Below are 17,676 nucleotides of genomic sequence, written 5' to 3'. Positions count from 1 at the left end.
AAACCGCACGTAAAATCTAAAAAAACGCAAACGGGCAACGAAAAAAGGGGGTGCAACACGAGGACTTCCCAGGGGGTCACCCATCCTAGTACTACTCTCGCCCAAGCACGCATAACTGCGGAGTTCTGATGGGATCCGGTGCATTAGTGCTAGTATGATCGCACCCGAAATACTATCCATGCTTATTGCTTTTATGTCTTAAAAGACGCAGAACCTCCTTTGTTTTCGTACACGAGGCGTGGGACCCACGTGACCGATCGGCTCCATTCCAAAAATACGAAAACCATGAACAATGAAACGGAGGCCACCCGAGCATAGAAATAGCAAGAAAGAAAAAAAAAACCGCGCGTAAAATCTAAAAAAACGCAAACGGGCAACGAAAAAGGGGGGTGCAACACGAGGACTTCCCAGGGGTTCACCCATCCTAGTACTACTCTCGCCCAAGCACGCTTAACTACGGAGTTCTTATGGGATCCGGTGCATTAGTGCTGCTATGATCGCACCCGAAATACTATCCATGCTTATTGCTTTTATGTCTTAAAAGACACAGAACCTCCTTTGTTTTCGTACGCGAGGCGTGGGACCCACGTGACCGATCGGCTCAGTTCCAAAAATACGAAAACCATGAACCATGAAACGGAGGCCACCCGAGCATAGAAATAGCAAGAAAGAAAAAAAAAACAAAAAAAACCATGCGTAAAATCTAAAAAAACGCAAACGGGCAACGAAAAAGGGGGGTGTAACACGAGGACTTCCCAAGGGGTCACCCATCCTAGTACTACTCTCGCCCAAGCACGCTTAACTGCGATGTTCTTATGGGATCCGGTGCATTAGTGCTGGTATGATCGCACCCGAAATACTATCCATGCTTATTGCTTTTATGTCTTAAAAGACGCAGAACCTCCTTTGTTTTCGTACACGAGGCGTGGGACCCACGTGACCGATCGGCTCCATTCCAAAAATACGAAAACCATGAACAATGAAACGGAGGCCACCCGAGCATAGAAATAGCAAGAAAGAAAAAAAAAACCGCGCGTAAAATCTAAAAAAACGCAAACGGGCAACGAAAAAGGGGGGTGCAACACGAGGACTTCCCAGGGGTTCACCCATCCTAGTACTACTCTCGCCCAAGCACGCTTAACTACGGAGTTCTTATGGGATCCGGTGCATTAGTGCTGCTATGATCGCACCCGAAATACTATCCATGCTTATTGCTTTTATGTCTTAAAAGACGCAGAACCTCCTTTGTTTTCGTACGCGAGGCGTGGGACCCACGTGACCGATCGGCTCAGTTCCAAAAATACGAAAACCATGAACCATGAAACGGAGGCCACCCGAGCATAGAAATAGCAAGAAAGAAAAAAAAACAAAAAAAACCATGCGTAAAATCTAAAAAAACGCAAACGGGCAACGAAAAAGGGGGGTGTAACACGAGGACTTCCCAAGGGGTCACCCATCCTAGTACTACTCTCGCCCAAGCACGCTTAACTGCGAAGTTCTTATGGGATCCGGTGCATTAGTGCTGGTATGATCGCACCCGAAATACTATCGATGCTTATTGCTTTTATGTCTTAAAAGACGCAGAACCTCCTTTGTTTTCGTACACGAGGCGTGGGACCCACGTGACCGATCGGCTCCATTCCAAAAATACGAAAACCATGAACAATGAAACGGAGGCCACCCGAGCATAGAAATAGCAAGAAAGAAAAAAAAACCGCGCGTAAAATCTAAAAAAACGCAAACGGGCAACGAAAAAGGGGGGTGCAACACGAGGACTTCCCAGGGGTTCACCCATCCTAGTACTACTCTCGCCCAAGCACGCTTAACTACGGAGTTCTTATGGGATCCGGTGCATTAGTGCTGCTATGATCGCACCCGAAATACTATCCATGCTTATTGCTTTTATGTCTTAAAAGACGCAGAACCTCCTTTGTTTTCGTACGCGAGGCGTGGGACCCACGTGACCGATCGGCTCAGTTCCAAAAATACGAAAACCATGAACCATGAAACGGAGGCCACCCGAGCATAGAAATAGCAAGAAAGAAAAAAAAACAAAAAAAACCATGCGTAAAATCTAAAAAAACGCAAACGGGCAACGAAAAAGGGGGGTGTAACACGAGGACTTCCCAAGGGGTCACCCATCCTAGTACTACTCTCGCCCAAGCACGCTTAACTGCGAAGTTCTTATGGGATCCGGTGCATTAGTGCTGGTATGATCGCACCCGAAATACTATCCATGCTTATTGCTTTTATGTCTTAAAAGACGCAGAACCTCCTTTGTTTTCGTACGCGAGGCGTGGGACCCACTTGACCGATCGGCTCCGTTCCAAAAATACGAAAACCATGAACCATGAAGCGGAGGCCACCCGAGCATAGAAATAGCAAGAAAGAAAAAAAAAACAAAAAAAACTGCACGTAAAATCTAAAAAAACGCAAACGGGCAACAAAAAAGCAGGGGTGCAACACGAGGACTTCCCAGGGGGTCACCCATCCTAGTACTACTCTCACCCAAGCACGCTTAACTGCAGAGTTCTGATGGGATCCAGTGCATTAGTGCTGGTATGATCGCACCCGAAATACTATCCATTCTTATTACTTTTATGTCTTAAAAGACGCAGAACCTCCTTTGTTTTCGTACGCGAGACGTGGGACCCACGTGACCGATCGACTCCGTTCCAAAAATACGAAAACTATCACCCATGAAGCGGAGGCCACCCGAGCATAGAAAAAAGCAAGAAAGAAAAAAACAAAAAAAAAACCGCACGTAAAATCTAAAAAAACGCAAACGGGCAACGAAAAAGGGGGGGTGCAACACGTGGACTTCCCAAGGGGTCACCCATCCTAGTACTACTCTCGCCCAAGCACGCTTAACTGCGGAGTTCTGATGTGATCCGGTGCACTAGTGCTGGTATGATCGCACCCGAAATACTATTCATGGTTATTGCTTTTATATCTTAAAAGACGCAGAACCTCCTTTGTTTTCGTACGCGAGGCGTGGAACCCACGTGACCGATCGGCTCTGTTCGAAAAATACAAAAACCATCAACCATGAAGCGGAGGCCACCCAAGCATAGAAATAGCAAGAAAGAAAAAAAAACAAAAAAAAACCGCACGTAAAATCTAAAAAAACGCAAACGGGCAACGAAAAATGGGGGTGCAACACGAGGACTTCCCAGGGGGTCACCCATCCTAGTACTACTCTCGCCCAAGCACACTTAACTGCGGAGTTCTAATGGGATCTGGTGAATTAGTGCTGGTATGATCGCACCCGAAATACTATCCATGCTTATTGCTTTTATGTCTTAAAAGACGCAGAACCTCCTTTGTTTTCGTACGCGAGGCGTGGGACCCACGTGACCGATCGGCTCCGTTCCAAAAATACGAAAACCATGAACCATGAAACGGAGGCCACCCGAGCATAGAAATAGCAAGAAAGAAAAAAAAACCACGCGTAAAATCTAAAAAAACGCAAACGGGCAACGAAAAAGGGGGGTGCAACACGAGGACTTCCCAGGGGTTCACCCATCCTAGTACTACTCTCGCCCAAGCACGCTTAACTGCGGAGTTCTTATGGGATCCGGTGCATTAGTGCTGGTATGATCGCACCCAAAATACTATCCATTCTTATTGCTTTTATGTCTTAAAAGACGCAGAACCTCCTTTGTTTTCGTACGCGAGGCGTGGGACCCATGTGACCGATCGGCTCCGTTCCAAAAATACGAAAACCATCAACCATGAAGCGGAGGCCACCCGAGCATAGAATTAGCAAGAAAGAAAAAAAAAACAAAAAAAAAAACCGCACGTAAAATCTAAAAAAACGCAAACGGGAAACGAAAAAGGGGGGTGCAACACGAGGACTTCCCAGGGGGTGACCCATCCTAGTACTACTCTCGCCCAAGCACGCTTAACTGCGGAGTTCTGATGGGATCCGGTGCATTAGTGCTGGTATGATCGCACCCGAAATACTATCCATGCTTATTGCTTTTATGTCTTAAAAGACGCAGAACCTCCTTTGTTTTCGTACGCGAGGCGTGGGACCCACGTGACCGATCGGCTCCGTTCCAAAAATACGAAGACCATGAACCATGAAACGGAGGCCACCCGAGCATAGAAATAGCAAGAAAGAAAAAAAAACCGCGCGTAAAATCTAAAAAAACGCAAACGGGCAACGAAAAAGGGGGGTGCAACACGAGGACTTCCCAGGGGTTCACCCATCCTAGTACTACTCTCGCCCAAGCACGCTTAACTGCGGAGTTCTTATGGGATCCGGTGCATTAGTGCTGGTATGATCGCACCCGAAATACTATCCATGCTTATTGCTTTTATGTCTTAAAAGACGCAGAACCTCCTTTGTTTTCGTACGCGAGGCGTGGGACCCACGTGACCGATCGGCTCAGTTCCAAAAATACGAAAACCATGAACCATGAAACGGAGGCCACCCGAGCATAGAAATAGCAAGAAAGAAAAAAAAACAAAAAAAAACCGTGCGTAAAATCTAAAAAAAGGCAAACGGGCAACGAAAAAGGGGGGGTGCAACACGAGGACTTCCCAAGGGGTCACACATCCTAGTACTACTCTCGCCCAAGCACGCTTAACTGCGAAGTTCTTATGGGATCCGGTGCATTAGTGTTGGTATGATCGCACCCGAAATACTATCCATGCTTATTGCTTTTATGTCTTAAAAGACGCAGAACCTCCTTTGTTTTCGTACGCGAGGCGTGGGATCCACGTGACCGATCGGCTCCGTTCCAAAAATACGAAAACCATCAACTACGAAGCGGAGGCCACCCGAGCATAGAAATAGCAAGAAAGAAAAAAAAACAAAAAAAACCGCACGTAAAATCTAAAAAAACGCAATCGGGCAACGAAAAAGGGGGGTGCAACACGAGGACTTCCCAAGGGGTCACCCATCCTAGTACTACTCTCGCCCAAGCACGCTTAACTGCGAAGTTCTGATGGGATCCGGTGCATTAGTGCTGGTATGATCGCACCCGAAATACTATCCATGCTTATTGCTTTTATGTCTTAAAAGACGCAGAACCTCCTTTGTTTTCGTACGCGAGGCGTGGGATCCACGTGACCGATCGGCTCCGTTCCAAAAATACGAAAACCATCAACTACGAAGCGGAGGCCACCCGAGCATAGAAATAGCAAGAAAGAAAAAAAAACAAAAAAAAACCGCACGTAAAATCTAAAAAAACGCAAACGGGCAACGAAAAAGGGGGGTGCAACACGAGGACTTCCCAGGGGTCACCCATCCTAGTACTACTCTCGCCCAAGCACACTTAACTGCGGAGTTCTGATGGGATCCGGTGCATTAGTGCTGGTATGATCGCACCCGATATAACTATCCATGCTTATTGCTTTTATGTCTTAAAAGACGCAGAACCTCCTTTGTTTTCGTACGCGAGGCGTGGGACCCACGTGACCGATCAGCTCCGTTCCAAAAATACGAAAACCATGAACCATGAAGCGGAGGCCACGCGAGCATAGAAATAGCAAGAAAGAAAAAAAACAAAAAAAACCACACGTAAAATCTAAAAAAACGCAATCAGGCAACGAAAAAGGGGGGTGCAACACGAAGACTTCCCAGGGGGTCACCCATCCTAGTACTACTCTCGCCCACGCACGCTTCACAGCGGAGTTCTGATGGGATCCGGTGCATTAGTGCTGGTATGATCGCACCCGAAATACTATCCATGCTTATTGCTTTTATGTCTTAAAAGACGCAGAACCTCCTTTGTTTTCGTACGCGAGGCGTGGGACCCACGTGACCGATCGGCTCCGTTCCAAAAATACGAAAACCATCAACCATGAAGCGGAGGCCACCCGAGCATAGAAATAGCAAGAAAGAAAAAAAAACAAAAAAAACCGCACGTAAAATCTAAAAAAACGCAAACGGGCAACGAAAAAGGGGGGTGCAACACGAGGACTTCCCGGGGGTCACCCATCCCAGTACTACTCTCGCCCAAGCACACTTAACTGCGGAGTTCTGATGGGATCCGGTGCATTAGTGCTCGTATGATCGCACCCGATATAACTATCCATGCTTATTGCTTTTATGTCTTAAAAGACGCAGAACCTCCTTTGTTTTCGTACGCGAGGCGTGGGACCCACGTGACCGATCAGCTCCGTTCCAAAAATACGAAAACCATGAACCATGAAGCGGAGGCCACGCGAGCATAGAAATAGCAAGAAAGAAAAAAAAAAACAAAAAACACCACACGTAAAATCTAAAAAAACGCAAACAGGCAACGAAAAAGGGGGGTGCAACACGAGGACTTCCCAGTGGGTCACCCATCTTAGTACTACTCTCGCCCAAGCACGCTTAACTGCGGAGTTCTTATGGGATCCGGTGCATTAGTGCTGGTATGATCGCACCCGAAATACTATCCATGCTTATTGCTTTTATGTCTTAAAAGACGCAGAACCTCCTTTGTTTTCGTACGCGAGGCGTGGGACCCACGTGACCGATCGGCTCAGTTCCAAAAATACGAAAACCATGAACCATGAAACGGAGGCCACCCGAGCATAGAAATAGCAAGAAAGAAAAAAAAACAAAAAAAAACCGTGCGTAAAATCTAAAAAAACGCAAACGGGCAACGAAAAAGGGGGGTGCAACACGAGGACTTCCCAAGGGGTCACCCATCCTAGTACTACTCTCGCCCAAGCACGCTTAACTGCGAAGTTCTTATGGGATCCGGTGCATTAGTGCTGGTATGATCGCACCCGAAATACTATCCATGCTTATTGCTTTTATGTCTTAAAAGACGCAGAACCTCCTTTGTTTTCGTACGCGAGGCGTGGGATCCACGTGACCGATCGGCTCCGTTCCAAAAATACGAAAACCATCAACTACGAAGCGGAGGCCACCCGAGCATAGAAATAGCAAGAAAGAAAAAAAAACAAAAAAAAACCGCACGTAAAATCTAAAAAAACGCAAACGGGCAACGAAAAAGGGGGGTGCAACACGAGGACTTCCCAGGGGTCACCCATCCTAGTACTACTCTCGCCCAAGCACACTTAACTGCGGAGTTCTGATGGGATCCGGTGCATTAGTGCTGGTATGATCGCACCCGATATAACTATCCATGCTTATTGCTTTTATGTCTTAAAAGACGCAGAACCTCCTTTGTTTTCGTACGCGAGGCGTGGGACCCACGTGACCGATCAGCTCCGTTCCAAAAATACGAAAACCATGAACCATGAAGCGGAGGCCACGCGAGCATAGAAATAGCAAGAAAGAAAAAAAAACAAAAAAAACCACACGTAAAATCTAAAAAAACGCAAACAGGCAACGAAAAAGGGGGGTGCAACACGAGGACTTCCCAGGGGGTCACCCATCCTAGTACTACTCTCGCCCAAGCACGCTTCACAGCGGAGTTCTGATGGGATCCGGTGCATTAGTGCTGGTATGATCGCACCCGAAATACTATCAATGCTTATTGCTTTTATGTCTTAAAAGACGCAGAACCTCCTTTGTTTTCATACGCGAGGCGTGGGACCCACGTGACCGATCAGCTCCGTTCCAAAAATACGAAAACCATGAACCATGAAGCGGAGGCCACGCGAGCATAGAAATAGCAAGAAAGAAAAAAAAACAAAAAAAACCACACGTAAAATCTAAAAAAACGCAAACAGGCAACGAAAAAGGGGGGGGGGAGGTGCAACACTAGGACTTCCCAGGGGGTCACCCATCCTAGTACTACTCTCGCCCAAGCACGCTTAACTGCGGAGTTCTGATGGGATTCGGTGCATTAGTGCTGGTATGATCACACCCGAAATACTATCCATGCTTATTGCTTTTATGTCTTAAAAGACGCAGAACCTCCTTTGTTTTCGTACGCGAGGCGTGGGACCCACGTGACCGATCGGCTCCGTTCCAAAAATACGAAAACCATCAACCATGAAGCGGAGGCCACCCGAGCATAGAAATAGCAAGAAAGAAAAAAAAACAAAAAAAACCGCACGTAAAATCTAAAAAAACGCAAACGGGCAACGAAAAAGGGGGGTGCAACACGAGGACTTCCCGGGGGTCACCCATCCCAGTACTACTCTCGCACAAGCACACTTAACTGCGGAGTTCTGATGGGATCCGGTGCATTAGTGCTCGTATGATCGCACCCGATATTACTATCCATGCTTATTGCTTTTATGTCTTAAAAGACGCAGAACCTCCTTTGTTTTCGTACGCGAGGCGTGGGACCCACGTGACCGATCAGCTCCGTTCCAAAAATACGAAAACCATGAACCATGAAGCGGAGGCCACGCGAGCATAGAAATAGCAAGAAAGAAAAAAAAAACAAAAACACCACACGTAAAATCTAAAAAAACGCAAACAGGCAACGAAAAAGGGGGGTGCAACACGAGGACTTCCCAGTGGGTCACCCATCTTAGTACTACTCTCGCCCAAGCACGCTTAACTGCGGAGTTCTGATGGGATCCGGTGCATTAGTGCTGGTATGATCGCACCCGAAATACTATCCATGCTTATTGCTTTTATGTCTTAAAAGACGCAGAACCCCCTTTGTTTTCGTACGCGAGGCGTGGGACCCACGTGACCGATCGGCTCAGTTCCAAAAATACGAAAACCATGAACCATGAAACGGAGGCCACCCGAGCATAGAAATAGCAAGAAAGAAAAAAAAACAAAAAAAAACCGTGCGTAAAATCTAAAAAAACGCAAACGGGCAACGAAAAAGGGGGGTGCAACACGAGGACTTCCCAAGGGGTCACCCATCCTAGTACTACTCTCGCCCAAGCACGCTTAACTGCGAAGTTCTTATGGGATCCGGTGCATTAGTGCTGGTATGATCGCACCCGATATACTATCCATGCTTATTGCTTTTATGTCTTAAAAGACGCAGAACCTCCTTTGTTTTCGTACGCGAGGCGTGGGACCCACTTGACCGATCAGCTCCGTTACAAAAATACGAAAACCATGAACCATGAAGCGGAGGCCACCCGAGCATAGAAATAGCAAGAAAGAAAAAAAAACAAAAAAAACCGCACGTAAAATCTAAAAAAACGAAAACGGGCAACGAAAAAGGGGGGTGCAACACGAGGACTTCCCAGGGGGTCACCCATCCTAGTACTACTCTCGCGCATGCACGCTTAACTGCGGAGTTCTGATGTGCATTAGTGCTGGTATAATCGCACCCGAAATACTATCCATTGTTATTACTTTTATGTCTTAAAAGACGCAGAACCTCCTTTGTTTTCGTACGCGAGGCGTGGGACCCACGTGACCGATCGGCTCCGTTCCAAAAATACGAAAACTATCACCCATGAAGCGGAGGCCACCCGAGCATAGAAATAGCAAGAAAGAAAAAAAAACAAAAAAAAACCGTGCGTAAAATCTAAAAAAACGCAAACGGGCAACGAAAAAGGGGGGGGTGCAACACGAGGACTTCCCAAGGGGTCACCCATCCTAGTACTACTCTCGCCCAAGCACGCTTAACTGCGGAGTTCTGATGGGATCCGGTGCATTAGTGCTGGTATGATCGCACCCGAAATACTATCCATGCTTATTGCTTTTATGTCTTAAAAGACGCAGAACCTCCTTTGTTTTCGTACGCGAGGCGTGGGACCCACGTGACCGATCGGCTCCGTTCCAAAAATACGAAAAGCATCAACCATGAAGCGGAGGCCACCCGAGCATAGAAATAGCAAGAAAGAAAAAAAAACAAAAAAAAAACCACACGTAAAATCTTAAAAAACGCAAACGGGCAACGAAAAAGGGGGGTGCAACACGAGGACTTCCCAGGGGGTCACCCATCCTAGTACTACTCTCGCCCAAGCACGCTTCACAACGGAGTTCTGATGGGATCCGGTGCATTAGTGCTGGTATGATCGCACCCGAAATACTATCCATTCTTATTGCTTTTATGTCTTAAAAGACGCAGAACCTCCTTTGTTTTCGTACGCGAGGCGTGGGACCCACGTGACCGATCGGCTCCGTTCCAAAAATACAAAAACCATGAACCATGAAACGGAGGCCACCCGAGCATAGAAATAGCAAGAAAGAAAAAAAAACAAAAAAAAACCGTGCGTAAAATCTAAAAAAACGCAAACGGGCAACGAAAAAGGGGGGTGCAACACGAGGACTTCCCAAGGGGTCACCCATCCTAGTACTACTCTCGCCCAAGCACGCTTAACTGCGAAGTTCTTATGGGATCCGGTGCATTAGTGCTGGTATGATCGCACCCGAAATACTATCCATGCTTATTGCTTTTATGTCTTAAAAGACGCAGAACCTCCTTTGTTTTCGTACGCGAGGCGTGGGATCCACGTGACCGATCGGCTCCGTTCCAAAAATACGAAAACCATCAACTACGAAGCGGAGGCCACCCGAGCATAGAAATAGCAAGAAAGAAAAAAAACAAAAAAAAACCGCACGTAAAATCTAAAAAAACGCAAACGGGCAACGAAAAAGGGGGGTGCAACACGAGGACTTCCCAGGGGTCACCCATCCTAGTACTACTCTCGCCCAAGCACACTTAACTGCGGAGTTCTGATGGGATCCGGTGCATTAGTGCTGGTATGATCGCACCCGATATAACTATCCATGCTTATTGCTTTTATGTCTTAAAAGACGCAGAACCTCCTTTGTTTTCGTACGCGAGGCGTGGGACCCACGTGACCGATCAGCTCCGTTCGAAAAATACGAAAACCATGAACCATGAAGCGGAGGCCACGCGAGCATAGAAATAGCAAGAAAGAAAAAAAAACAAAAAAAACCACACGTAAAATCTAAAAAAACGCAAACAGGCAACGAAAAAGGGGGGTGCAACACGAGGACTTCCCAGGGGGTCACCCATCCTAGTACTACTCTCGCCCAAGCACGCTTCACAGCGGAGTTCTGATGGGATCCGGTGCATTAGTGCTGGTATGATCGCACCCGAAATACTATCCATGCTTATTGCTTTTATGTCTTAAAAGACGCAGAACCTCCTTTGTTTTCATACGCGAGGCGTGGGACCCACGTGACCGATCAGCTCCGTTCCAAAAATACGAAAACCATGAACCATGAAGCGGAGGCCACGCGAGCATAGAAATAGCAAGAAAGAAAAAAAAAACAAAAAAAACCACACGTAAAATCTAAAAAAACGCAAACAGGCAACGAAAAATGGGGGGGTGCAACACTAGGACTTCCCAGGGGGTCACCCATCCTAGTACTACTCTCGCCCAAGCACGCTTAACTGCGGAGTTCTGATGGGATTCGGTGCATTAGTACTGGTATGATCACACCCGAAATACTATCCATGCTTATTGCTTTTATGTCTTAAAAGACGCAGAACCTCCTTTGTTTTCGTACGCGAGGCGTGGGACCCACGTGACCGATCGGCTCCGTTCCAAAAATACGAAAACCATCAACCATGAAGCGGAGGCCACCCGAGCATAGAAATAGCAAGAAAGAAAAAAAAACAAAAAAAACCGCACGTAAAATCTAAAAAAACGCAAACGGGCAACGAAAAAGGGGGGTGCAACACGAGGACTTCCCGGGGGTCACCCATCCCAGTACTACTCTCGCCCAAGCACACTTAACTGCGGAGTTCTGATGGGATCCGGTGCATTAGTGCTCGTATGATCGCACCCGATATAACTATCCATGCTTATTGCTTTTATGTCTTAAAAGACGCAGAACCTCCTTTGTTTTCGTACGCGAGGCGTGGGACCCACGTGACCGATCAGCTCCGTTCCAAAAATACGAAAACCATGAACCATGAAGCGGAGGCCACGCGAGCATAGAAATAGCAAGAAAGAAAAAAAAAACAAAAAACACCACACGTAAAATCTAAACAAACGCAAACAGGCAACGAAAAAGGGGGGTGCAACACGAGGACTTCCCAGTGGGTCACCCATCTTAGTACTACTCTCGCCCAAGCACGCTTAACTGCGGAGTTCTGATGGGATCCGGTGCATTAGTGCTGGTATGATCGCACCCGAAATACTATCCATGCTTATTGCTTTTATGTCTTAAAAGACGCAGAACCCCCTTTGTTTTCGTACGCGAGGCGTGGGACCCACGTGACCGATCGGCTCAGTTCCAAAAATACGAAAACCATGAACCATGAAACGGAGGCCACCCGAGCATAGAAATAGCAAGAAAGAAAAAAAAACAAAAAAAAACCGTGCGTAAAATCTAAAAAAACGCAAACGGGCAACGAAAAAGGGGGGTGCAACACGAGGACTTCCCAAGGGGTCACCCATCCTAGTACTACTCTCGCCCAAGCACGCTTAACTGCGAAGTTCTTATGGGATCCGGTGCATTAGTGCTGGTATGATCGCACCCGATATACTATCCATGCTTATTGCTTTTATGTCTTAAAAGACGCAGAACCTCCTTTGTTTTCGTACGCGAGGCGTGGGACCCACTTGACCGATCAGCTCCGTTACAAAAATACGAAAACCATGAACCATGAAGCGGAGGCCACCCGAGCATAGAAATAGCAAGAAAGAAAAAAAAACAAAAAAAACCGCACGTAAAATCTAAAAAAACGAAAACGGGCAACGAAAAAGGGGGGGTGCAACACGAGGACTTCCCAGGGGGTCACCCATCCTAGTACTACTCTCGCGCATGCACGCTTAACTGCGGAGTTCTGATGTGCATTAGTGCTGGTATAATCGCACCCGAAATACTATCCATTGTTATTACTTTTATGTCTTAAAAGACGCAGAACCTCCTTTGTTTTCGTACGCGAGGCGTGGGACCCACGTGACCGATCGGCTCCGTTCCAAAAATACGAAAACTATCACCCATGAAGCGGAGGCCACCCGAGCATAGAAATAGCAAGAAAGAAAAAAAAACAAAAAAAAACCGTGCGTAAAATCTAAAAAAACGCAAACGGGCAACGAAAAAGGGGGGTGCAACACGAGGACTTCCCAAGGGGTCACCCATCCTAGTACTACTCTCGCCCAAGCACGCTTAACTGCGGAGTTCTGATGGGATCCGGTGCATTAGTGCTGGTATGATCGCACCCGAAATACTATCCATGCTTATTGCTTTTATGTCTTAAAAGACGCAGAACCTCCTTTGTTTTCGTACGCGAGGCGTGGGACCCACGTGACCGATCGGCTCCGTTCCAAAAATACGAAAAGCATCAACCATGAAGCGGAGGCCACCCGAGCATAGAAATAGCAAGAAAGAAAAAAAAACAAAAAAAAAACCACACGTAAAATCTTAAAAAACGCAAACGGGCAACGAAAAAGGGGGGTGCAACACGAGGACTTCCCAGGGGGTCACCCATCCTAGTACTACTCTCGCCCAAGCACGCTTCACAGCGGAGTTCTGATGGGATCCGGTGCATTAGTGCTGGTATGATCGCACCCGAAATACTATCCATTCTTATTGCTTTTATGTCTTAAAAGACGCAGAACCTCCTTTGTTTTCGTACGCGAGGCGTGGGACCCACGTGACCGATCGGCTCCGTTCCAAAAATACGAAAACCATCAACCATGAAGCGGAGGCCACCCGAGCATAGAAATAGCAAGAAAGAAAAAAAAAACAAAAAAAAACCGCTCGTAAAATCTAAAAAAACGCAAACGGGAAACGAAAAAGGGGGGTGCAACACGAGGACTTCCCAGGGGGTCACCCATCCTAGTACTACTCTCGCCCAAGCACGCTTAACTGCGGAGTTCTGATGGGATCCGGTGCATTAGTGCTGGTATGATCGCACCCGAAATACTATCCATGCTTATTGCTTTTATGTCTTAAAAGACGCAGAACCTCCTTTGTTTTCGTACGCGAGGCGTGGGACCCACGTGACCGATCGGCTCCGTTCCAAAAATACGAAAACCATGAACCATGAAACGGAGGCCACCCGAGCATAGAAATAGCAAGAAAGAAAAAAAAACCGCGCGTAAAATCTAAAAAAACGCAAACGGGCAACGAAAAAGGGGGGTGCAACACGAGGACTTCCCAGGGGTTCACCCATCCTAGTACTACTCTCGCCCAAGCACGCTTAACTGCGGAGTTCTTATGGGATCCGGTGCATTAGTGCTGGCATGATCGCACCCGAAATACTATCCATGCTTATTGCTTTTATGTCTTAAAAGACGCAGAACCTCCTTTGTTTTCGTACGCGAGGCGTGGGACCCACGTGACCGATCGGCTCCGTTCCAAAAATACGAAAACCATGAACCATGAAACGGAGGCCACCCGAGCATAGAAATAGCAAGAAAGAAAAAAAACAAAAAAAACCGTGCGTAAAATCTAAAAAAACGGAAACGGGCAACGAAAAAGGGGGGTGCAACACGAGGACTTCCCACGGAGTCACCCATCCTAGTACTACTCTCGCCCACGCACGCTTAACTGCGGAGTTCTTATGGGATCCGGTGCATTAGTGCTGGTATGATCGCACCCGAAATACTATCCATGCTTATTGCTTTTATGTCTTAAAAGACGCAGAACCTCCTTTGTTTTCGTACGCGAGGCGTGGGACCCACTTGACCGATCGGCTCCGTTCCAAAAATACGAAAACCATGAACCATGAAGCGGAGGCCACCCGAGAATAGAAATAGCAAGAAAGAAAAAAAACAAAAAAAACCGCACGTAAAATCTAAAAAAACGCAAACGGGCAACGAAAAAGCAGGTGCAACACGAGGACTTCCCAGGGGGTCACCCATCCTAGTACTACTCTCGCCCAAGCACGCTTCACAGCGGAGTTCTGATGGGATCCGTTGCATTAGTGCTGGTATGATCGCACCCGAAATACTATCCATGCTTATTGCTTTTATGTCTTAAAAGACGCAGAACCTCCTTTGTTTTCGTACGCGAGGCGTGGGACCCACGTGACCGATCGGCTCCGTTCCAAAAATACGAAAACCATCAACCATGAAGCGGAGGCCACCCGAGCATAGAAATAGCAAGAAAGAAAAAAAAAACAAAAAAAAACCGCACGTAAAATCTAAAAAAACGCAAAGAGGCATCGAAAAAAGGGGTGCAACACGAGGACTTCCCAGGGGGTCACCCATCCTAGTACTACTCTCGCCCAAGCAAGCTCAACTGCGGAGTTCTGATGGGATCCGGTGCATTAGTGCTGGTATGATCGCACCCGAAATACTATCCATGCTTATTGCTTTTATGTCTTAAAAGACGCAGAACCTCCTCTGTTTTCGTACGCGAAGCGTGGGACCCACGTGACCGATCGGCTCCGTTCCAAAAATACGAAAACCATGAACCATGAAACGGAGGCCACCCGAGCATAGAAATAGCAAGAAAGAAAAAAAAACAAAAAAAACCGTGCGTAAAATCTAAAAAAACGCAAACGGGCAACGAAAAAGGGGGGTGCAACACGAGGACTTCCCAGGGGGTCACCCATCCTAGTACTACTCACGCCCAAGCACGCTTAACTGCGGAGTTCTGATGGGATCCAGTGCATTAGTGCTGGTATGATCGCACCCGAAATACTATCCATTCTTATTACTTTTATGTCTTAAAAGACGCAGAACCTCCTTTGTTTTCGTACGCGAGGCGTGGAACCCACGTGACCGATCGGCTCTGTTCCAAAAAAACGAAAACCATCAACCATGAAGCGGAGGCCACCCGAGCATAGAAATAGCAAGAAAGAAAAAAAAACAAAAAAAAAACCGCACGTAAAATTTAAAAAAACGCAAACGGGCAACGAAAAAGGGGGGGTGCAACACGAGGACTTCCCAGGGGGTTACCCATCCTAGTACTACTCTCGCCCAAGCACGCTTAACTGCGGAGTTCTGATGGGATCCGGTGAATTAGTGTTGGTATGATCGCACCGGAAATACTATCCATGCTTATTGCTTTTATGTCTTAAAAGACGCAGAACCTCCTTTGTTTTCGTACGCGAGGCGTGGGACCCACGTGACCGAACGGCTCCGTTCCAAAAATACGAAAACCATCAACCATGAAACGGAGGCCACCCGAGCATTGAAATAACAAGAAAGAAAAAAAAAACAAAAAAAAACCGCACGTAAAATCTAAAAAAACGCAAACGGGCAACGAAAAAGGGCGGTGCAACACGAGGACTTCCCAGGGGGTCACCCATCCAAGTACTACTCTCGCCCAAGCACGCTTCACAGCGGAGTTCTGATGGGATCCGGTGCATTAGTGCTGGTATGATCGCACCCGAAATACTATCCATGCTTATTGCTTTTATGTCTTAAAAGACGCAGAACCTCCTTTGTTTTCGTACGCGAGGCGTGGGACCCACGTGACCGATCGGCTCCGTTCCAAAAATATGAAAACCATGAACCATGAAGCGGAGGCCACGCGAGCATAGAAATAGCAAGAAAGAAAAAAAAAACAAAAAAAACCACACGTAAAATCTAAAAAAACGCAAACGGGCAACGAAAAAGGGGGGTGCAACACGACAACTTCCCAGGGGTCACCCATCCTAGTACTACTCTCGCCCAAGCACGCTTCACAGCGGAGTTCTGATGGGATCCGGTGCATTAGTGCTGGTATGATCGCACCCGAAATACTATCCATGCTTATTGCTTTTATGTCTTAAAAGACGCAGAACCTCCTTTGTTTTCGTACGCGAGGCGTGGGACCCACGTGACCGATCGGCTCCGTTCTAAAAATACGAAAAGCATCAACCATGAAGCGGAGGCCACCCGAGCATAGAAATAGCAAGAAAGAAAAAAAAAACAAAAAAAAACCGCACGTACAATCTAAAAAAACGCAAACGGGCAACGAAAAAGGAGGTGCAACACGGGGACTTACCAGGGGGTCACCCATCCTAGTACTACTCTCGCCCAAGCACGCTTAACTGCGGAGTTCTGATTGGATCCGGTGAATTAGTGCTGGTATGATCGCACCCGAAATACTATCCATGCTTATTGCTTTTATGTCTTAAAAGACGCAGAACCTCCTTTGTTTTCGTACGCGAGGGGTGGGACCCACGTGACCGATCGGCTCCGTTCCAAAAATACGAAAACCATGAACCATGAAACGGAGGCCACCCGAGCATAGAAATAGCAAGAAAGAAAAAAAAACAAAAAAAAAACCGCACGTAAAATCTAAAAAAACGCAAACGGGCAACGAAAAAGGGGGGTGCAACACGAGGACTTCCCAGGGGGTCACCCATCCTAGTACTACTCTCGCCCACGCACGTTTAACTGCGGAGTTCTTATGGGATCCGATGCATTAGTGCTGGTATGATCACACCCGAAATACTATCCATGCTTATTGCTTTTATGTTTTAAAAGACGCAGAACCTCCTTTGTTTTCGTACGCGAGGCGTGGGACCCACTTGACCGATCGGCTCCGTTCCAAAAATACGAAAAGCATCAACCATGAAGCGGAGGCCACCCGAGCATAGAAATAACAAGAAAGAAAAAAAAAACAAAAAAAAACCGCACGTAAAAACTAAAAAAATGCAAACGGGCAACGAAAAAGGGGGGTGCAACACGACAACTTCCCAGGGGTCACCCATCCTAGTACTACTCTCGCCCAAGCACGCTTCACAGCGGAGTTCTGATGGGATCCGGTGCATTAGTGCTGGTATGATCGCACCCGAAATACTATCCATGCTTATTGATTTTATGTCTTAAAAGACGCAGAACCTCCTTTGTTTTCGTACGCGTGGCGTGGGACCCACGTGACCGATCGGCTCCGTTCCAAAAATACGAAAACCATGAACCATGAAGCGGAGGCCACCCGAGCATAGAAATAGCAAGAAAGAAAAAAAAACAAAA

General features: G+C 47.0%; 49 non-coding genes and 2 pseudogenes across 49 annotated transcripts; all 51 read right to left on the bottom strand.

Annotated features, from left to right (window-relative positions):
• Positions 1-47: 47 nt before the first annotated feature.
• LOC145146389 (5S ribosomal RNA) lies at positions 48-166 on the bottom strand. The gene has a single exon (XR_013727335.1). It is a non-coding gene; the product is annotated as a 5S ribosomal RNA (ribosomal RNA).
• A 220-nt stretch (positions 167-386) lies between these two features.
• On the bottom strand, positions 387-505 carry LOC145149479 (5S ribosomal RNA). The gene has a single exon (XR_013730345.1). It is a non-coding gene; the product is annotated as a 5S ribosomal RNA (ribosomal RNA).
• Positions 506-734: 229 nt separating this feature from the next.
• Positions 735-853, bottom strand: LOC145150171 (5S ribosomal RNA). Its single transcript, XR_013730996.1, has one exon. It is a non-coding gene; the product is annotated as a 5S ribosomal RNA (ribosomal RNA).
• Positions 854-1,073: 220 nt separating this feature from the next.
• Positions 1,074-1,192, bottom strand: LOC145149478 (5S ribosomal RNA). Its single transcript, XR_013730344.1, has one exon. It is a non-coding gene; the product is annotated as a 5S ribosomal RNA (ribosomal RNA).
• Positions 1,193-1,420: 228 nt separating this feature from the next.
• LOC145148168 (5S ribosomal RNA) lies at positions 1,421-1,539 on the bottom strand. Its single transcript, XR_013729067.1, has one exon. It is a non-coding gene; the product is annotated as a 5S ribosomal RNA (ribosomal RNA).
• A 219-nt stretch (positions 1,540-1,758) lies between these two features.
• On the bottom strand, positions 1,759-1,877 carry LOC145149477 (5S ribosomal RNA). The gene has a single exon (XR_013730342.1). It is a non-coding gene; the product is annotated as a 5S ribosomal RNA (ribosomal RNA).
• Positions 1,878-2,105: 228 nt separating this feature from the next.
• On the bottom strand, positions 2,106-2,224 carry LOC145148166 (5S ribosomal RNA). Its single transcript, XR_013729065.1, has one exon. It is a non-coding gene; the product is annotated as a 5S ribosomal RNA (ribosomal RNA).
• Positions 2,225-2,454: 230 nt separating this feature from the next.
• On the bottom strand, positions 2,455-2,573 carry LOC145146842 (5S ribosomal RNA). Its single transcript, XR_013727767.1, has one exon. It is a non-coding gene; the product is annotated as a 5S ribosomal RNA (ribosomal RNA).
• Positions 2,574-2,803: 230 nt separating this feature from the next.
• Positions 2,804-2,922, bottom strand: LOC145144823 (5S ribosomal RNA). The gene has a single exon (XR_013725824.1). It is a non-coding gene; the product is annotated as a 5S ribosomal RNA (ribosomal RNA).
• Positions 2,923-3,151: 229 nt separating this feature from the next.
• On the bottom strand, positions 3,152-3,270 carry LOC145146798 (5S ribosomal RNA). Its single transcript, XR_013727725.1, has one exon. It is a non-coding gene; the product is annotated as a 5S ribosomal RNA (ribosomal RNA).
• Positions 3,271-3,489: 219 nt separating this feature from the next.
• LOC145146638 (5S ribosomal RNA) lies at positions 3,490-3,608 on the bottom strand. Its single transcript, XR_013727573.1, has one exon. It is a non-coding gene; the product is annotated as a 5S ribosomal RNA (ribosomal RNA).
• Positions 3,609-3,840: 232 nt separating this feature from the next.
• On the bottom strand, positions 3,841-3,959 carry LOC145154972 (5S ribosomal RNA). Its single transcript, XR_013735438.1, has one exon. It is a non-coding gene; the product is annotated as a 5S ribosomal RNA (ribosomal RNA).
• Positions 3,960-4,178: 219 nt separating this feature from the next.
• On the bottom strand, positions 4,179-4,297 carry LOC145146637 (5S ribosomal RNA). Its single transcript, XR_013727572.1, has one exon. It is a non-coding gene; the product is annotated as a 5S ribosomal RNA (ribosomal RNA).
• Positions 4,298-4,527: 230 nt separating this feature from the next.
• LOC145150443 (5S ribosomal RNA) lies at positions 4,528-4,646 on the bottom strand. The gene has a single exon (XR_013731269.1). It is a non-coding gene; the product is annotated as a 5S ribosomal RNA (ribosomal RNA).
• A 228-nt stretch (positions 4,647-4,874) lies between these two features.
• On the bottom strand, positions 4,875-4,993 carry LOC145139169 (5S ribosomal RNA). The gene has a single exon (XR_013721845.1). It is a non-coding gene; the product is annotated as a 5S ribosomal RNA (ribosomal RNA).
• Positions 4,994-5,222: 229 nt separating this feature from the next.
• On the bottom strand, positions 5,223-5,340 carry LOC145145504 (5S ribosomal RNA). The gene has a single exon (XR_013726474.1). It is a non-coding gene; the product is annotated as a 5S ribosomal RNA (ribosomal RNA).
• Positions 5,341-5,568: 228 nt separating this feature from the next.
• Positions 5,569-5,687, bottom strand: LOC145148524 (5S ribosomal RNA). Its single transcript, XR_013729405.1, has one exon. It is a non-coding gene; the product is annotated as a 5S ribosomal RNA (ribosomal RNA).
• A 228-nt stretch (positions 5,688-5,915) lies between these two features.
• On the bottom strand, positions 5,916-6,033 carry LOC145149422 (5S ribosomal RNA). The gene has a single exon (XR_013730280.1). It is a non-coding gene; the product is annotated as a 5S ribosomal RNA (ribosomal RNA).
• A 231-nt stretch (positions 6,034-6,264) lies between these two features.
• On the bottom strand, positions 6,265-6,383 carry LOC145144322 (5S ribosomal RNA). The gene has a single exon (XR_013725334.1). It is a non-coding gene; the product is annotated as a 5S ribosomal RNA (ribosomal RNA).
• A 229-nt stretch (positions 6,384-6,612) lies between these two features.
• On the bottom strand, positions 6,613-6,731 carry LOC145145188 (5S ribosomal RNA). Its single transcript, XR_013726175.1, has one exon. It is a non-coding gene; the product is annotated as a 5S ribosomal RNA (ribosomal RNA).
• Positions 6,732-6,960: 229 nt separating this feature from the next.
• On the bottom strand, positions 6,961-7,078 carry LOC145145503 (5S ribosomal RNA). Its single transcript, XR_013726473.1, has one exon. It is a non-coding gene; the product is annotated as a 5S ribosomal RNA (ribosomal RNA).
• A 229-nt stretch (positions 7,079-7,307) lies between these two features.
• LOC145144287 (5S ribosomal RNA) lies at positions 7,308-7,426 on the bottom strand. Its single transcript, XR_013725298.1, has one exon. It is a non-coding gene; the product is annotated as a 5S ribosomal RNA (ribosomal RNA).
• A 235-nt stretch (positions 7,427-7,661) lies between these two features.
• Positions 7,662-7,780, bottom strand: LOC145149213 (5S ribosomal RNA). The gene has a single exon (XR_013730066.1). It is a non-coding gene; the product is annotated as a 5S ribosomal RNA (ribosomal RNA).
• Positions 7,781-8,008: 228 nt separating this feature from the next.
• LOC145150664 (5S ribosomal RNA) lies at positions 8,009-8,126 on the bottom strand. Its single transcript, XR_013731473.1, has one exon. It is a non-coding gene; the product is annotated as a 5S ribosomal RNA (ribosomal RNA).
• A 229-nt stretch (positions 8,127-8,355) lies between these two features.
• On the bottom strand, positions 8,356-8,474 carry LOC145156099 (5S ribosomal RNA). Its single transcript, XR_013736524.1, has one exon. It is a non-coding gene; the product is annotated as a 5S ribosomal RNA (ribosomal RNA).
• A 229-nt stretch (positions 8,475-8,703) lies between these two features.
• On the bottom strand, positions 8,704-8,822 carry LOC145145187 (5S ribosomal RNA). The gene has a single exon (XR_013726174.1). It is a non-coding gene; the product is annotated as a 5S ribosomal RNA (ribosomal RNA).
• A 228-nt stretch (positions 8,823-9,050) lies between these two features.
• On the bottom strand, positions 9,051-9,161 carry LOC145151459 (5S ribosomal RNA; annotated as a pseudogene).
• Positions 9,162-9,392: 231 nt separating this feature from the next.
• Positions 9,393-9,511, bottom strand: LOC145153345 (5S ribosomal RNA). Its single transcript, XR_013733859.1, has one exon. It is a non-coding gene; the product is annotated as a 5S ribosomal RNA (ribosomal RNA).
• Positions 9,512-9,741: 230 nt separating this feature from the next.
• Positions 9,742-9,860, bottom strand: LOC145144575 (5S ribosomal RNA). The gene has a single exon (XR_013725586.1). It is a non-coding gene; the product is annotated as a 5S ribosomal RNA (ribosomal RNA).
• Positions 9,861-10,089: 229 nt separating this feature from the next.
• LOC145145186 (5S ribosomal RNA) lies at positions 10,090-10,208 on the bottom strand. The gene has a single exon (XR_013726173.1). It is a non-coding gene; the product is annotated as a 5S ribosomal RNA (ribosomal RNA).
• Positions 10,209-10,436: 228 nt separating this feature from the next.
• On the bottom strand, positions 10,437-10,554 carry LOC145145501 (5S ribosomal RNA). The gene has a single exon (XR_013726471.1). It is a non-coding gene; the product is annotated as a 5S ribosomal RNA (ribosomal RNA).
• Positions 10,555-10,783: 229 nt separating this feature from the next.
• LOC145144285 (5S ribosomal RNA) lies at positions 10,784-10,902 on the bottom strand. The gene has a single exon (XR_013725296.1). It is a non-coding gene; the product is annotated as a 5S ribosomal RNA (ribosomal RNA).
• A 231-nt stretch (positions 10,903-11,133) lies between these two features.
• On the bottom strand, positions 11,134-11,252 carry LOC145149159 (5S ribosomal RNA). Its single transcript, XR_013730015.1, has one exon. It is a non-coding gene; the product is annotated as a 5S ribosomal RNA (ribosomal RNA).
• Positions 11,253-11,480: 228 nt separating this feature from the next.
• Positions 11,481-11,598, bottom strand: LOC145149421 (5S ribosomal RNA). Its single transcript, XR_013730279.1, has one exon. It is a non-coding gene; the product is annotated as a 5S ribosomal RNA (ribosomal RNA).
• A 230-nt stretch (positions 11,599-11,828) lies between these two features.
• On the bottom strand, positions 11,829-11,947 carry LOC145156098 (5S ribosomal RNA). The gene has a single exon (XR_013736523.1). It is a non-coding gene; the product is annotated as a 5S ribosomal RNA (ribosomal RNA).
• Positions 11,948-12,176: 229 nt separating this feature from the next.
• Positions 12,177-12,295, bottom strand: LOC145145185 (5S ribosomal RNA). Its single transcript, XR_013726172.1, has one exon. It is a non-coding gene; the product is annotated as a 5S ribosomal RNA (ribosomal RNA).
• Positions 12,296-12,524: 229 nt separating this feature from the next.
• LOC145151458 (5S ribosomal RNA) lies at positions 12,525-12,635 on the bottom strand (annotated as a pseudogene).
• Positions 12,636-12,864: 229 nt separating this feature from the next.
• Positions 12,865-12,983, bottom strand: LOC145153344 (5S ribosomal RNA). The gene has a single exon (XR_013733858.1). It is a non-coding gene; the product is annotated as a 5S ribosomal RNA (ribosomal RNA).
• Positions 12,984-13,213: 230 nt separating this feature from the next.
• LOC145144284 (5S ribosomal RNA) lies at positions 13,214-13,332 on the bottom strand. Its single transcript, XR_013725295.1, has one exon. It is a non-coding gene; the product is annotated as a 5S ribosomal RNA (ribosomal RNA).
• Positions 13,333-13,562: 230 nt separating this feature from the next.
• Positions 13,563-13,681, bottom strand: LOC145146084 (5S ribosomal RNA). Its single transcript, XR_013727035.1, has one exon. It is a non-coding gene; the product is annotated as a 5S ribosomal RNA (ribosomal RNA).
• A 219-nt stretch (positions 13,682-13,900) lies between these two features.
• Positions 13,901-14,019, bottom strand: LOC145148276 (5S ribosomal RNA). The gene has a single exon (XR_013729168.1). It is a non-coding gene; the product is annotated as a 5S ribosomal RNA (ribosomal RNA).
• Positions 14,020-14,246: 227 nt separating this feature from the next.
• LOC145146974 (5S ribosomal RNA) lies at positions 14,247-14,365 on the bottom strand. Its single transcript, XR_013727893.1, has one exon. It is a non-coding gene; the product is annotated as a 5S ribosomal RNA (ribosomal RNA).
• A 226-nt stretch (positions 14,366-14,591) lies between these two features.
• LOC145149643 (5S ribosomal RNA) lies at positions 14,592-14,710 on the bottom strand. The gene has a single exon (XR_013730496.1). It is a non-coding gene; the product is annotated as a 5S ribosomal RNA (ribosomal RNA).
• A 229-nt stretch (positions 14,711-14,939) lies between these two features.
• On the bottom strand, positions 14,940-15,058 carry LOC145147752 (5S ribosomal RNA). The gene has a single exon (XR_013728645.1). It is a non-coding gene; the product is annotated as a 5S ribosomal RNA (ribosomal RNA).
• A 228-nt stretch (positions 15,059-15,286) lies between these two features.
• LOC145155021 (5S ribosomal RNA) lies at positions 15,287-15,405 on the bottom strand. Its single transcript, XR_013735483.1, has one exon. It is a non-coding gene; the product is annotated as a 5S ribosomal RNA (ribosomal RNA).
• Positions 15,406-15,636: 231 nt separating this feature from the next.
• LOC145149387 (5S ribosomal RNA) lies at positions 15,637-15,755 on the bottom strand. Its single transcript, XR_013730247.1, has one exon. It is a non-coding gene; the product is annotated as a 5S ribosomal RNA (ribosomal RNA).
• A 230-nt stretch (positions 15,756-15,985) lies between these two features.
• On the bottom strand, positions 15,986-16,104 carry LOC145148150 (5S ribosomal RNA). Its single transcript, XR_013729047.1, has one exon. It is a non-coding gene; the product is annotated as a 5S ribosomal RNA (ribosomal RNA).
• Positions 16,105-16,333: 229 nt separating this feature from the next.
• Positions 16,334-16,451, bottom strand: LOC145149878 (5S ribosomal RNA). Its single transcript, XR_013730718.1, has one exon. It is a non-coding gene; the product is annotated as a 5S ribosomal RNA (ribosomal RNA).
• Positions 16,452-16,680: 229 nt separating this feature from the next.
• Positions 16,681-16,799, bottom strand: LOC145150181 (5S ribosomal RNA). The gene has a single exon (XR_013731006.1). It is a non-coding gene; the product is annotated as a 5S ribosomal RNA (ribosomal RNA).
• Positions 16,800-17,029: 230 nt separating this feature from the next.
• On the bottom strand, positions 17,030-17,148 carry LOC145148585 (5S ribosomal RNA). The gene has a single exon (XR_013729463.1). It is a non-coding gene; the product is annotated as a 5S ribosomal RNA (ribosomal RNA).
• Positions 17,149-17,378: 230 nt separating this feature from the next.
• Positions 17,379-17,496, bottom strand: LOC145149877 (5S ribosomal RNA). Its single transcript, XR_013730717.1, has one exon. It is a non-coding gene; the product is annotated as a 5S ribosomal RNA (ribosomal RNA).
• Positions 17,497-17,676: the final 180 nt, after the last annotated feature.

Source organism: Lactuca virosa, chromosome 1 (genome assembly GCF_052849685.1).
Source record: "Lactuca virosa cultivar CGN04683 chromosome 1, Lactuca_virosa_CGN04683_v6, whole genome shotgun sequence".
NCBI classification, from domain to species: domain Eukaryota; kingdom Viridiplantae; phylum Streptophyta; class Magnoliopsida; order Asterales; family Asteraceae; genus Lactuca; species Lactuca virosa.
This window is presented reverse-complemented; position numbering and strand designations above follow the sequence as displayed.